The 14058-nt window shown below is 42.0% G+C and overlaps 1 protein-coding gene and 2 non-coding genes across 3 annotated transcripts in view; 2 read left to right on the top strand and 1 right to left on the bottom strand.

Moving 5' to 3' along the window:
* Positions 1–14058, top strand: part of LOC145402544 (2-hydroxyacyl-CoA lyase 2-like) — a 172828-nt gene that overhangs the window by 83002 nt on the left and 75768 nt on the right. The window lies entirely within an intron of this gene.
* LOC145402742 (5S ribosomal RNA) lies at positions 4066–4184 on the top strand. Its single transcript, XR_013897859.1, has one exon. It is a non-coding gene; the product is annotated as a 5S ribosomal RNA (ribosomal RNA).
* Positions 9786–9904, bottom strand: LOC145402761 (5S ribosomal RNA). Its single transcript, XR_013897876.1, has one exon. It is a non-coding gene; the product is annotated as a 5S ribosomal RNA (ribosomal RNA).

Raw genomic sequence — 14058 nt, forward strand, 5'->3', positions numbered from 1 at the left:
CTCGTACACTTCATCACTTTACTCTTATTCTCATTTACTTTCAAATTCCTCCTTTCACACACCCTTCCAAACTCCTCTACCAACTGTCTCAATCTCTCCTCTGAATCGGTCACCAGTGCAGTATCATCTGCAAACAGCAGCTGCTTCAGATTCCAATCTCCACCATCAACATTTACCAGACTCAGACCACCTAAAACTCTTGCATTCACCTCCCCTTACAACACCATCCATGTAAATATTAAACAACCAAGGTGACATCACACATCCCTGTCGCAGCCCCACTCTCACGGAAACCAATCACTCACAGCATTTCCCACTCTTACACATGCTCTACTATTTACATAAAAACTTTTCACCCCTTTTAGTAACCTACCATCAAGTCCATACAATCTTAAAACAGTCCACAAAGCCTCCCTATCAATTCTATCATACGCTTTCTCTAAATCCATAAATGCCCAAAACACATCCTTGCCTTTCGCTAAATACTTTTCACACGCTTGTCTCACAGCAAACACCTGATCATCGCATCCCCTCCCTCTCCTAAAGCCACACTGCTCATCACTAATCACTCCCTCTGTACCCTCTCTAACTCTCATAATTAACACTCTACCATACACCTTACCTACAACACTCAACAGACTTATACCCCTAAAGCTAGTACATTCATACTTATCACCCTTGCCTTTATACAATGGGACCACACAAGCACTTGCCCAGTCAATTGGCACCATACCTTTCTCAAAGCACACATTCAACAATCTTATTAACCAGTCAACAATAGTCACTCCACCACCCTTCAGACATTCCACAGCACACCCATCCATACCTGCAGCTTTCCCTGTTTTCATCTCCTTTACTGCCTTCTCCACTTCCTCCTTCGTGATCAAGGAATCATTCAACTCTCCCAACACATTTATTCCTTGCACCCTTCCATCCGCCACAATCTCAGCCACCCTTTCCTCCTCTACATTTAATAATCTTTCAAAATACTCTGCCCATCTCTTCCTTACTGCATCCATCTCAATTAACATCCCTCCATCCTCTGCTTTTACTCGTTGTTCCTTCCCAGACTCTCCCTTTCGCACCCTTTTCACCTCCTTCCAAAACATTTTCTTATTCTGTTGAAAATTCTCTGTCAGCCGCCTACCCCACCTCTCATCTGCTGCCACTTTAGCATCACGCACAGCCCTTCTCGCTCTGTTCCTCTTTTCCTTATACCTTTCATATGACATCTCATCCTTCCTCTGCAGCCACACTTCATATGCACGTCTCTTCTCGGCCACAGCCATACTTACTTCCTCGCACCACCATTCACTTCCTTTTCTTACACCACCACCCACACGTCTCACACCACACACCTCTTCTGCATGCCCCACCACAGCACTCTTAAACAACTGCCATTCCTCCTCCACGCTGCCATTTTCCCGATCTTTCACTGCGTTCCACTCATCTTTCAATTTCTCCTGATACTCTATCTTTTTCTCTCTTTTATCCAACTCACTCACTTTCAAAACCTCCCTGCCACACCTAACCCTCTAGCTCTCACCCATCTCTTACCTACTCTTAACTTTCCCTCCACCAGGTAGTGGTCAGACATACCTCCACCCTCCCCTCTTAGAACTCTCACATCCAACAATCTTCCTATTACATTCCTAGACACAACCACATAGTCCATCAAAGCTCTATCAACAACCCTTCCACCCTCCTGTCTCACCCATGTATACTTATAAATATCTTTCTTCTCAAACAGCGTATTCCCAATCACCATCTCTCGCTCAACACACATCGCTATCATTCGTTCCCCATTTTCATTTCTTCCAGGCACACCATGCATACCAACTACGCCTTCAACTGCTACATTTCCCACTCTAGCATTCAGATCTCCCATCATTACCACATTCACATTCGCTCCAAAACTCTGCAGACACTCATCAACATCATTCCAGAAAGACTCCCTCTCTTGTTCATCCCTTTCACTACCAGGCCCATATGCACTCACAAACACCCACAACTCACGTTCAAATTTCGCTTTCACCCACATCAGTCTCGATGACACCTCCTTCCATTCAATCACACACTGCTGTACTTCCGGACTCACTAACAAGGCCACACCTTCTCTTGCCCTTCCTCCATCAACACCTGACAATCTTCCATTCACACTTCCAAACATAGATTCCCCCTTCCCTTTCATCTTCGTTTCACTCAAAGCTAACACATCCAACTTTCTTCTCACAAACATTCTCCCAATCTCCTCCCTTTTAGCCTCAATCGTACTACATCCACGCACATTCATAGACCCAATCTTCAGGGTACGGGGATAACTCCATCCCCCATCCCTTTCTCTGGCCTGTCTCTTTTTAGGAACTAAAAAACAGAGGAGGGGGTCCCTAGTCCCCTCACCTCGCTAACTAACCCTTCTCATATATCTCCTGAGGCCTGCAGTATTTTTGCAGTTAACCCAGACACACCTACTGTCCTTCCCATCTGCATCTAGCGTATTGCCTCGCTCATAGTAGCAGCGTGAATCAAAGGCCAAGGGCCAATCACTGGATCCGCTGACTCTAAACCTTCCCTGTTCCAGTCAAACTCCTCATTCAGCAACTGGTTATAACAATTTCTCCAGGCATCTTTAATATCCTCACTTTTCACCAGTACCTTTTCTTCATCATTCTTCATCTGCTCCCCATCCCTGATATCTCTGTTTCACCCTTCATCTGATTTGCCACTGAAAATATCAGTCTTCTTTTCCACACTCTATAGTTTATCCAGCAAAAGTGTCTGAGACCCTGATTTTGCCCTGTAGATCTCTTTTCTCGCCCTATACGTGGCAGCCAAGTATCATAACCAATGAGGTCTTGCCTAAGCGATGTATTTGCTGCTGCCATAAAGCTCAAGTTGGGAAAAGTTGTAAAATACCATCTCAGTACTTTTGCAGCACTTTTGGTTTGGGTTACCTTTCTTATAGTTGTGGCAACTCTGAGGTTGTTATTATCGTACCCTGGCAACCTACCTGTGAACAGCGGGTCTTATTTTGTATCATATTATATACGAATCTTATTATTACACACGAATATATCATACACGAATGTTTTTATATATGAACATATTATAATCGAATCACAAGCGCATCATATTATACACGAAACCAGAAGCACTGTTGAGGGGTAGGTTGCCAGTACACGATAATGACAACCTCAGAGTCGCGCGCCGAGACTATATAGTCAAGTCATACCTCACCTGCTCATGGTGACCTTGGAGACACCCTGTTCTTTTACCCTTTCACATACCGATGACGGGCTGGCCTGTCATTTGTTTGTCAACCTGAATGTCAGTATGACGACTTTGCCCATCATCTGATGTAATCTCTAAAGAAATATTTAAGGAGTTGTCATTTTTGTTGGATGACGGTCCAAAGTGGGCGGAGCTAAGCTTGCCACAAGTGGTGCATGTGTGCTCACTTGTTTGCCGCTCTCAGTGTTGTGTGAGGTTCCTCACAGGTATAGAGGTACTCTAGTTAGATGTACCCCTCTTGACCTCCCACTGAACGCTTATGCTCCTTTTTCTCTTGTATATATATGGCTTTATTATTGAAGAAAATACAACAAATAATGCATTAATGGAAAGGAAATATACTCTGCTATGTATTGAAGCAAAGAATATTATTATTTCTTGAATTCTATCTATCTATTGCCAGACGCCATAATCCCGTAAGGGGTGGCCATTTGACTTTGAGTTATTTGTTTTATGGGGAGGGGCACTAACCCTCCACCAACCCGCTTGTTGACACGTAGGGAGCACGTATGGTTTGGTTATATGGTTACCACCCAGCGTTGTAAATGGTTTCTTGGCTTACAGGAAACCATTTGGCGTGCACTCAATATAATGCCACCTGAAAAGGAAAGAAAAGCAAGAAGAAGTGACAGAAAAGATGGGAGAAATAGGAAGAGAGGAGGGCAGGCACAGAAAAAGAATGATAAAGGCTAAGGAAGAAGTAGGCAGTACTAAATCAAGTGAGTGGATGTATCAACCCGACAAAATCTTCCACAGATATACCCACTAAGATATGCCAACGGCCATACCACGTTGAGTACACCGCTTCCCGTCCGATCAGCGAAGTTAAGCAACGTTGGGTCTGGTTAGTACTTGGATGGGTGACCGCCTGGGAACACCAGATGCTGTTGGCATAATGTTCTCCCTACGTGTGAAATGGGGTTGGTGGAGAATTAGTGCCCCTCCCTGTAAAACAATTAACTCTAAGCCCTTGGCCACCCCGTTTGGGATACATGGCGTCTGGCAATGAATGAATGAATGAATAATATTTAGCTTAATCCTGCATCATCCTTGAACATGCTTGGGGTTTCATTTACTCGGGATTTATCTTGGAAAGATCATATTACATCTCTTGTAAAATCTGCTTCCAAGAGATTAGGTGTGCTAAGCCGACTCCGTTCTTTCTTTACCCCTGCTCAATTGTTGACTCTATACAGGGGTTTTATCCACCCCTGTGTGGAGTACAACTCTCATGTGTGGGGAGGCTCCCCACATACAGCTCTTCTCAATAGGGTGGAGTCAAAGGCTTTTCGTCTCATTAACTCTCCTCCTCTTACTGACTTAGGTTTTTTTTCTTTTTTTGGCAAATATTGTTTTAAAGGAAAGTGTTAAACTTTAGCATGTCAGCTAACTTCTACTCACTTTTTTTGCATTTTATTTTGTATATATTGTCTTTTTGAACAATGTATGGCAGAGCAAAATTCTTCATCTTTAAAATGAGATCGGAGTGGCCTTTCTATGATGAATAGTAATTTTCCTACAAGCGTTAGAAGTAAAATATCTTTATGTGACTGTTCTGGACGCTCTTGAGTGAGAGTTACATTATGTGCCACAGCCAGAATTCACACGGACCCTTTACGTGAAAAGATTAATTTCTGTACATTGTATTTTTCAGTTTTCTTTTTTTTCCCTAAATTAGGGTGACACAAATGGGGGCGCCACTGCCTGAGTTTATCCCGGGTAGTATTGTATGTACTTTTTGCTGTTGTTGTTGTCATTTTGTTTTTGTTTTGTTCTTTTCTTTTTTTGCCAACTGTGAGCAAACAACACCAGTGCCCTCACTGCAGTAGGTCTGTAGCAAAAAGTGCACAAGCACAGAAGTGCACCTGCTTCAGTGAGTGGGTTCATTTGGCATGTAAAAGTATGGATGCTGATGATTATCCAGTTATGAAGGGAGCCACCAGCTGGGCTTTTGCTGACTGTGTAGCCAATGTGTTCAAAAGCAGATGAGGGCTTGGCTGGTGGAAGAAGTATAGTCACTAAGAAGGAGCTGGAAGATGAGGCTGTTGGGCCAATCTTTCAAGCTATCAAAGATGTTTCAAATAGACTGGAGGCACTAGAGACCAAGGTCTCATCACCCTTGGCTGTCACTCAAGACCAGGTCAAGTCATTTGCGGATGCTGTTTGGGGGTCTCTCATGGGGGGAGGGAAGGATCTGCCTTGGAGTGTAGTTGAGATCAGTGTTCATGGCCAGAAAAGCCATTCTTAGTCAGCAGGTACTGATCATAAAACCAAAGAGCAGTGCTGATGCACTGTCAAGTCAAATGGAACCAGAAGACATCAGAGGTGTACTTGACTCAATACTCGTTGATAGCTGCCTTAAGATCAAAGCTGGTGGGCAGTGATGAAGTTTCCGTCAGCTGAGGCCAAAGGTGAAGCGTCTGGGGCACTGAGTGATCATTTTGGCTCTGATGGCACTTTTTGTGTATCAGAACCAAAGAAAATGCTGTCACAAATGACTGTGATGGGACTTTCCTCTTCCTTGGGCGACTCTGACATCATCCCAAGCATTCTGAATAAAAACAATAAAATTAAGATGCTCTAGGATTGAGGTTGAGAGTTGTACCCTCAACCTTCTGTTCACAAGAACAAGGAATGACACTAAAACTACTGTCTTGAAGATGTTGCCATAGGTGAGATCCTCCATTGTAGGACAGGGCAGCTATATCTATGTGGACCTTACATGATGCCACGTTTTTGACAGATTCTGAGTTACACAGTGTCATCACTGTCACAGCTTTAGTCATACATCTGAGAGGTGTTCTGGAAAAAATGATGAACCTAAATGTGTTTTTTTCTGCTGGAGTCCGTAAATCTAAGGATTGTAGTAACAGAAATTCTCTCAGATGCATTAGCTGCACTTCCTTAAGACATCAAAAAACTAATTCGAATTCACAGTCCATTGCCCATTTTGCATCAAACAGAGACTGTCCAGTTATAATTTCTCATAGGAATTGATTGATTGAAAGCACCAATTTTTACCATTCAAAAAACTGACCATGTCTCTCTTGAACCAGTTAAGAATGGGTCTTTTAAATATTCGTTACATCCGTAATAAGATAGACTGTGTTACTGAAACTCTAAATCAGCATGAGCTTGACATTTTGTGCCTGACTGAAACCTGGTTGTATGAATATGATATTATTCGTAGTGCTTTGCCTAAGACACATTCTTTTATAAGTATTCCTAGGCCTGCTGCTGACTGTCCAGGGGGAGGTGTATCATTCATCTACTTGGCAGCACTTGCAAATGTTTCTCTCATAGACTCAGACCTGGCCCCATCTTCATTTGAATTTATGGAAGTAAAGGGGTGGTTGGGGTTTATTGCTCATGTAATGCCACTCAGGGATGAGTGAGGTTGGTCACTCTCATCTTAAATGTCGGGACCAACTGCCTAGCCCCGGGCTCCTACGCTCCTCATGGGGCAACGTAGAATTGGATGGATGGATTTATAAATTTCCATCAGAATACCTTTAGAATTGTTGTTGTCTATTGAGCAGATCATCTGGGCACAGATTGAGGTTTTGTGGTGGAGTTTGGGCAGTTTCTTGGTGTTTTCTCTTATATCTGAAGGACTTCTTGTTTGCAGTGATTTCAGTTATTGGGTTGACAGTCTGCGGTCAAAACCATTTTCTTTAGAATTCGTTGGGCTGACCACCCAGAATAATTTTTCAATCATGTGAGTGATCCAACTCATGTTTCAGGACATGTCCTTGACTTGATCTTGTCCCCTGTTGGTTGCAGGCACGTATCTGATGTGGAGGTTGACTCACTTAACCCCCACATCTCTGACCATGCTCTGGTCACTTTTAGTTTTGATATCCCGAAATCCCCTTCCTATAGAAAGGTCATCAGGTTCAGAAATTACAGGAATGTTGACTGCCATTTGATGTGTCGTGAAATTGATCAACATTCAAACTACATTGATTCTTCGAATCTTTCCTCTGATGATTTGGTTGATTTATATAACAATGAGCTTAAGTCAATTTTTGATCATTAGTGTCCTGAGGTAGTAAAAACAATCATTGTGCATGATAATTCTTCGTGGTATGGTCCATCCATTAATTCTTTGCATAGACAACATAGAAAGGCAGAATGTGAGTGGCACTTGCAGCGGACCGAATTAACTCGTTTGTGTTATGTTTTTGCGAGAAGAGCAGTTACTCACACTGTAAAAGCCCCAAAAGCAAGGTATTATCAAAATAAAGTTTATGCATATGGTGGTGATAAGAAAAAGCTGTCTGCAGTTGTGAACAATTTGGTTGGTCAGAGGAATATAATTGTTAAATCATCTTCTGTAACTGATGCCCAAGTGGCTTCTGATTTTGCTTCATTTTTCACAACAAAGATATCTCGTATAAGAAATGATATAGACAACAGTTCTTAGCGAAGTGTACTGTACTCAGTTGACTAACAATCACGATGCACAGGGGGTCATTTGCTTTCAACATTTCATCCACTAAATGTAAACAAAGTCAAATGTTACATCAGAGAACATAACAAAACATTTTGCCCACTCGATCCACGTAACTTGTCACAACTCCCTGATATGTACGAGCATGCAGCAGACTGTATCAGCAACTTAATAAATAGATGCCTCTTAGAAAGTAATTTTGTGCAGTCGGAGAAATGTGCTTTATTTAGGCCCCTAACCTAGAAACCTGGCCTTGATGTTGAGAGCATGACAAAATATTGTCCTGTCTCTAATCTGTTTTTCTTATCCAAGATTATTGAGCGGGCCATACTTGATCAACTCATACCACTACTGGAACATAACAGAGTTGCTCCTGTTGTTTAATCAGCATACAGAAAATACCATTCAACTGAAACTGGATTAACAAGGATTCATAGTGACTTGGTTGCAAACACCTGTAGTGGGATGTCCTCTCTCCTGGTTCTGATGGATCTGTCTGCAGTTTTTGATACAGTAGATCATAAACTATTGTTGTATTATCTGTATTTTTATGGTGTCCATGATAGTGCTGTTTTGCTCCAGAAGTCGTATCTGTCAGGCAGATTTCAGAGAGTGGTTGTTGATTATGCTAGCTCTGATTCTGCTCCCTTTCTGTTCGTAGGCCCTTAAGGATCAGTTCTGGGTCCAATTCAGTTTAAATCTACACGAGTAGTTTATCGTCTTTACTTGATGCTCACGACGTGTCCTATCATTTTTATGTTGACAACACTCAGCTCTGTGTTATGGTGTCAAATATTAATGATACCAAGACTAAGCTTGAATCTCTAATATCTGACATTAAGATTTGGATGGCTAGGAGGAAAGTTAAGTTAAATGATGGTATAACAGATCACTGTCATCAGAGGAAATAGAAGGGGTGACGACACTGATAATGCCCTGGCTTTGAACATCGGTGTGTCACAACTTCATCAAGTCAGTTCTGTTTGAAATCTGGGTGTTTATTTTAATTCAAAGTCAAATCACAAAACATAGAGGGTGTAACTTGCTCATCAGAAATATGTACTCTGTGAGAATATTCCTGATTAGACGTTGCCTTTTGACATTGGTCCATGCAGTGGTCATCTTTCTTGTTGATTTTTGCAATTCACTGTGGATTGGTCTTCCAAATAATATACTAACAAAAGTTTGGTCTGTGTTAAATATGGTAGCACATCTTATCTTTGGTCTTTCCCTGAGAACATCAACTACCCCATTCCTAATTGAGCTGCATTGGTTACCAGTAAAGGCTAGAATTAAATTTAAACTGTGTCTTATTACATTCAAGGTTCTTAAGTTTGGTGAACCGAAGTATCATGCTGAATTGTTGAAACTCCTATCGGCACACCCAAGTGTGATATTACAGAGTGAAAAAGGTTCCTTGCATCTTGATCAGCCTGGAGCCATTCACCAGTCATCTTTCTCTTATCATTCTTTTGTTTGTCCGTGACACAACTCTTTTCTGTTGAATCCTTTAAGAGACAGCTGAAGGCCTTTCTTCTTTCAAAATGCTGCCACCTGGAGAGATGTATTGTGACGAATGATTATAGGGTTTAATTCTTGCCACTTTCATATACATTATATATACCGTATATATATATATATATATATACTGTATATATATATATATATATATATATATATATATGTAACATATATATATATATATATATATATATATATATATATATATATATATATATATATATATATATATATATATATATATATATATATATATATATATATATATATATATATATATATATATATATATATATATATATATATATATATATATATATATATATATATATATATATATATATATATATATACTGTATATTTTTACTGATGAAGCTTATATTGTATATGAGAAATGTCATCCATCCATCCATCCATTGCCAGACGCCATGTATCCCAAATAGGGTGGCCAAGGGCTTAGAGTTAATTGTTTTACAGGGAGGGGCACTAATCCTCCACCAACCCCACTTGATGTAGGGATGCCAACAGCATCTGGTGTTCCCAGGCGGTCACCCATCCAAGTACTAACCAGACCCAACGTTGCTTAACTTCGCTGATCGGATGGGAAGCGGTGTACTCAACGTGGCATGGCCTGTATAGTGTGTTGAGCGCTAGTGAATTCCCAGTGGAAGGACGGGCGCTTTTAAGAAACAAAAGTACCAGATTATCATTATTATTATTATATTTATTATTATTATTTTTGGCACCTGGTGGTTTAGTGGGTAATTACAGCACTCCAATCAGATTGATCTGGTGAAGGTTTATATCCAAGAGGGGGCTGGGGTTTGTTGCTCATATAATGCCACCCAGGGATAAGTGAGGCTGGTCACTGTCATCTTAAATGTCAGGACCAGCTTGCCTAGCCCCGGGCTTCTACTCTCCTCATGGGGCAACGTAGGATTGGATGATGGATGGATGGATTATTATTATTATTATCGTTATTACCACTCCTTTTCCATTCCCGGAAAAGCCTTCTTTTCTCCTTTACTGCAGCTTCTACACTCTCCATCCCACCACCATGCTACTTTATTATTGAGGGGTGGGAGAGGAGTCCCTTCTCTATTAACACTTACTTAATAGCTCCCAGGAGATTGTTCTTGAGAGCTCTGTACTGTCCCTCCTGGAGGTAGTTTTTTTTTTTTCAAGAGTACTCCCCCAGTATCCCTGCTTGTCGTAAAAGGCGACTAAAAGGGTTGCCGGAGGGTTAGTGCCCCTCCATGGAAAACAACTAACTAAAAAGACAAACAATAAGCCCCGGACAAGGACTGACCAAAAGATGATGACCAAGGACCGGACAAAGGACATGGTAATCGGAATGTGGAATGTAAGGGGAGCAAACGATGAGGTGAAAGAGATAGAGATTGTCCAGGTGCTTGAGGGTGCAAAAGTTGATGTATGTGGAATAACTGAAACAAAATGGAGAGGTGAGAGTGTGAGAGAATGGGAGTATGGATGGGATATATGTGCAGGAGTAGGTGAGAATGAGAGGGCAAAAGAAGGAGTATGTATAGTTGTGAGTAAAAGATGGAAGAAGAGCATAAGAGAGCATAGATCAGTTGGGTCAAGGATTGTGTGGATAAGATTGAAAGTTGGAATACAAATGTGGGCAATTGTGTGTGTGTGTATGCGCCAATGCAAGATCGTGCAAGCAGAGTGAGAGAAGAGTTCTGGACAAATGTGGAAGTGCGCATGGAAAAGTTTGGAAGGAATGAGAGAGTGTTTTTGATCGGTGATATAAATGGTAAAGTAGGGAATGTGAAGGTGGATGGAATAGTTGGTGAGTGGGGTGTGCCTGCTGAGATAGATGAGAATGGCAGTGCGTTAGTGGACATTTGTGCTGGGAGGGGGTTGGTGATAGCCAGTACCCTCTTCAGGCACAAAATGATCCACAGGTATACATGGCGAGTTATGAGAAGGGTGGGTGGTGAACTGAATGAAAGGAAGGCAATTGATTGATTAGGTGTGTGTGGATGAAAGGATGCGAAAATGGGTAATGGATGCAAGAACATATAGAGGTTGGGGGAGTGGACTTTCTGACCACTACTTGGTGGCGGCCATAATCATGGTCCAATTAGGATGGAGAAATAGAAGAAGGGAAGGACGAGAAGAGGGAGTATTTGTAAGGAGAGTGGAAAGGTTACAAGAGGATGAGAAAAAGGCAGAGTGTAAGAGGGAGGTGGAGGAACGACTGGGCAAATATGAATTGAAGCAGATGGGGGACGTGGAAGGTGTGTGCAGGATATTTACAGAAGAAATATGTGCAGCACGTGATGTGGTGTGTGGGATGAAGAGAAGACGGAGGGGTGTGCAAGGAACAGTGTGGTGGAATGAAGAGGTGAGACAGGCTGTGGCACAAAAGAAGAAAGCATACAATGAATGGATGAGAAATAGGTGCGTGGAAGAAGTTGAGTGGCGGAAGAGAGAGTTATGTGTAGAAAGAAAGAGAGAGGTAAAAAGATTAGTAAGAGAGATTAAGAAGAGAGTGGATGAGGAATTTGGAAGGAATTTGAGTGTAAAGTGGAAGGACTATAAGAAAATGTTCTGGAAAGAGGTGAAGAGAGTAAGATAGGGTGGAAGTGAAGTTAGCAGGGGAGTGAAAGATAAAAATGGTAGATTACTAGTGGAGAAGGGAGAAAAAGTGAGCAGATGGAGAGAACACTTTAAGGAATTGTTGAACATAGAGGATGGAAGTAATGCGAGTAGGCTATAAGTGGCTGGGGAATGGCTGGGAGAAGGAGGGAGGTGAGAAGACAGGAAGAAACCAGTAGGATAGAAGTTGTGGAAACAATGAAGAAAGTTAAATTGAGGAAAGCCCCAGGAATTGATGGAGTGTGTGGTGAAATGTTGAAGTATGGGGGAGAGATAGTAGTAGAATGGATGTGGAAAATGTGCAGATTGGCCTGGGAGGAAGGTAGAGTTCTGGAGGATTGGAAGTCATGTATAATTATTCCTTTGTTCAAAGGAAAAGGAGAAATTAGAAGTGTGTGGTAATCATAGGGGCATCTATCTTCTTAGTATAACAGGAAAAGTGTATGGTAGGATACTTATTGACAGAGTTAGAGAAAGAACAGAGGAATTGGTTGGAGAAGAACAGGGAGGCTTTAGGAAGGGAAGAGGTTGTGTAGATCAGATATTCATTCTTAGATCTATGTTGGAAAAGTTTCTAAAGAAGGGAAAGAAGTTGTATGCGGCTTTCATGGATTTGGAGAAAGCATATGACAGGGTGAATAGACAAGGATTGTGGAAAGTATTAAGAATATATGGAGTAGATGGGTAGTTGTTGAATGCTGTGTAGAGTATTTATGATGGTGCTAAGGCTTCAGTGCGTATGGATGGTGAACTGAGTGAATTTCTCTCTTTGAATGTTGGATTGAAACAGGGATGTGTCATGTCTCCATGGTTGTTCAATCTGCACATGGATGGGGTAATAAAAGAAGTACGAGGTAAGACAGTGGATGTTGGAGTGGCCCTGGTGAGAGAGGGTAGTGTTTGGAAACTCCCTGTACTGTTGTTTGCAGATGATACTGTGTTGTTGAGTGAAGACGAAAGAGAGCTGCAAGGCTTGGTGGATGAGTTTGGGAGAGTGTGTAAGAAACGGAATCCAAAGGTGAATGTAGGGAAGAGTAAAGTGATGGTCTTTGAGAGAGGTGAAGTCAGTGAATTTACAGTGAGATTGGATGGTGAGGAATTGGAAAATGTGAGGACATTTAGGTACTTGGGTAGTGTGATGAGTAAGGATGGAGGTTTGGAGGGTGAAGTGCTTGAAAGGGTACAGCAGGGAAGAAAGGTTGCTGGTTCCTTGAAAGCAGTGATAAGAAACAGGGAAGTGAGCATGGAAGTGAAAAAGTTAGTACATGACAGTATTGTGATACCAACTCTAACGTATGGAAGTGAAGCTTGGACATTGCTGGAAGGACACAAGTCAAGAGTGAGAGCAGTGGAAATGAGTTATTTAAGAGGAGCCTGTGGAGTCACATGGAGAGACAGTTTGACAAATGAGGATATAAAGGAGAGTTGTGGTGTGGATGTGGATGTGATAGGAAGCGTTAGAAGGAACACACTGAGGTGGTTTGGCCATGTGGAGAGGATGGAGGGTGAAAGACTGACGAAGAGAGTGTATGTGAGTGAGGTGGAGGGGGAAAGAGGGAAGGGGAGGCTGAGGATGAGATGGAGGGATAGGGTGGAGAGGTATATGAGAGAGGGGGGTGTGAGTTAGGAGCGGGGCAGTGAAATGGCAGGGGACAAGGTGACGTGGAGTTGATTTGTTTGTGGCCACCCTGAACGGGATATAGGTGTCTAGCAATAGATAGCTAGATGGATTATTATTATTGGTATTATCATTGTAACTTGGTGGTGGGATGAGGGTGTAGAAGTTGCAGTATAGGAGAAAAGAAGTCTTTTCTGGGAATGGGAGAATGGTGGTAACAAGGAGGAATACTTGGCTGCCAAGTGTAGCGCTAGAAGAGAGGTATACAGGGAGAAGTCTGAGTCACAGAGACTTTTGCATGATGATCTGAATCATGGGGAAAGGAATAATGTGATATTTAAGGTGGCAAATCAGATGAAGAGGGATAATCGGGATATTATAGGTGAGCGGTGTGTGGAGAATGATGAAGGAAGGGTAGTGGTGAACAGTGGGGATATTAAAGATGCATGAAGAGAGCAATATAGCTGGTTGCTAAATGATGAGTTTGACTGGGAGAGGGAGGGTTTGGAGCCAGCAGAACCAGTGTTTGTCCCTTGGCCTCTGATTG

The sequence above is a fragment of the Coenobita brevimanus genome, chromosome 58 (assembly GCF_032717465.1).
Source record: "Coenobita brevimanus isolate Jiangsu-jjx chromosome 58, ASM3271746v2, whole genome shotgun sequence".
Classification (NCBI taxonomy): Eukaryota; Metazoa; Arthropoda; class Malacostraca; order Decapoda; family Coenobitidae; genus Coenobita; species Coenobita brevimanus.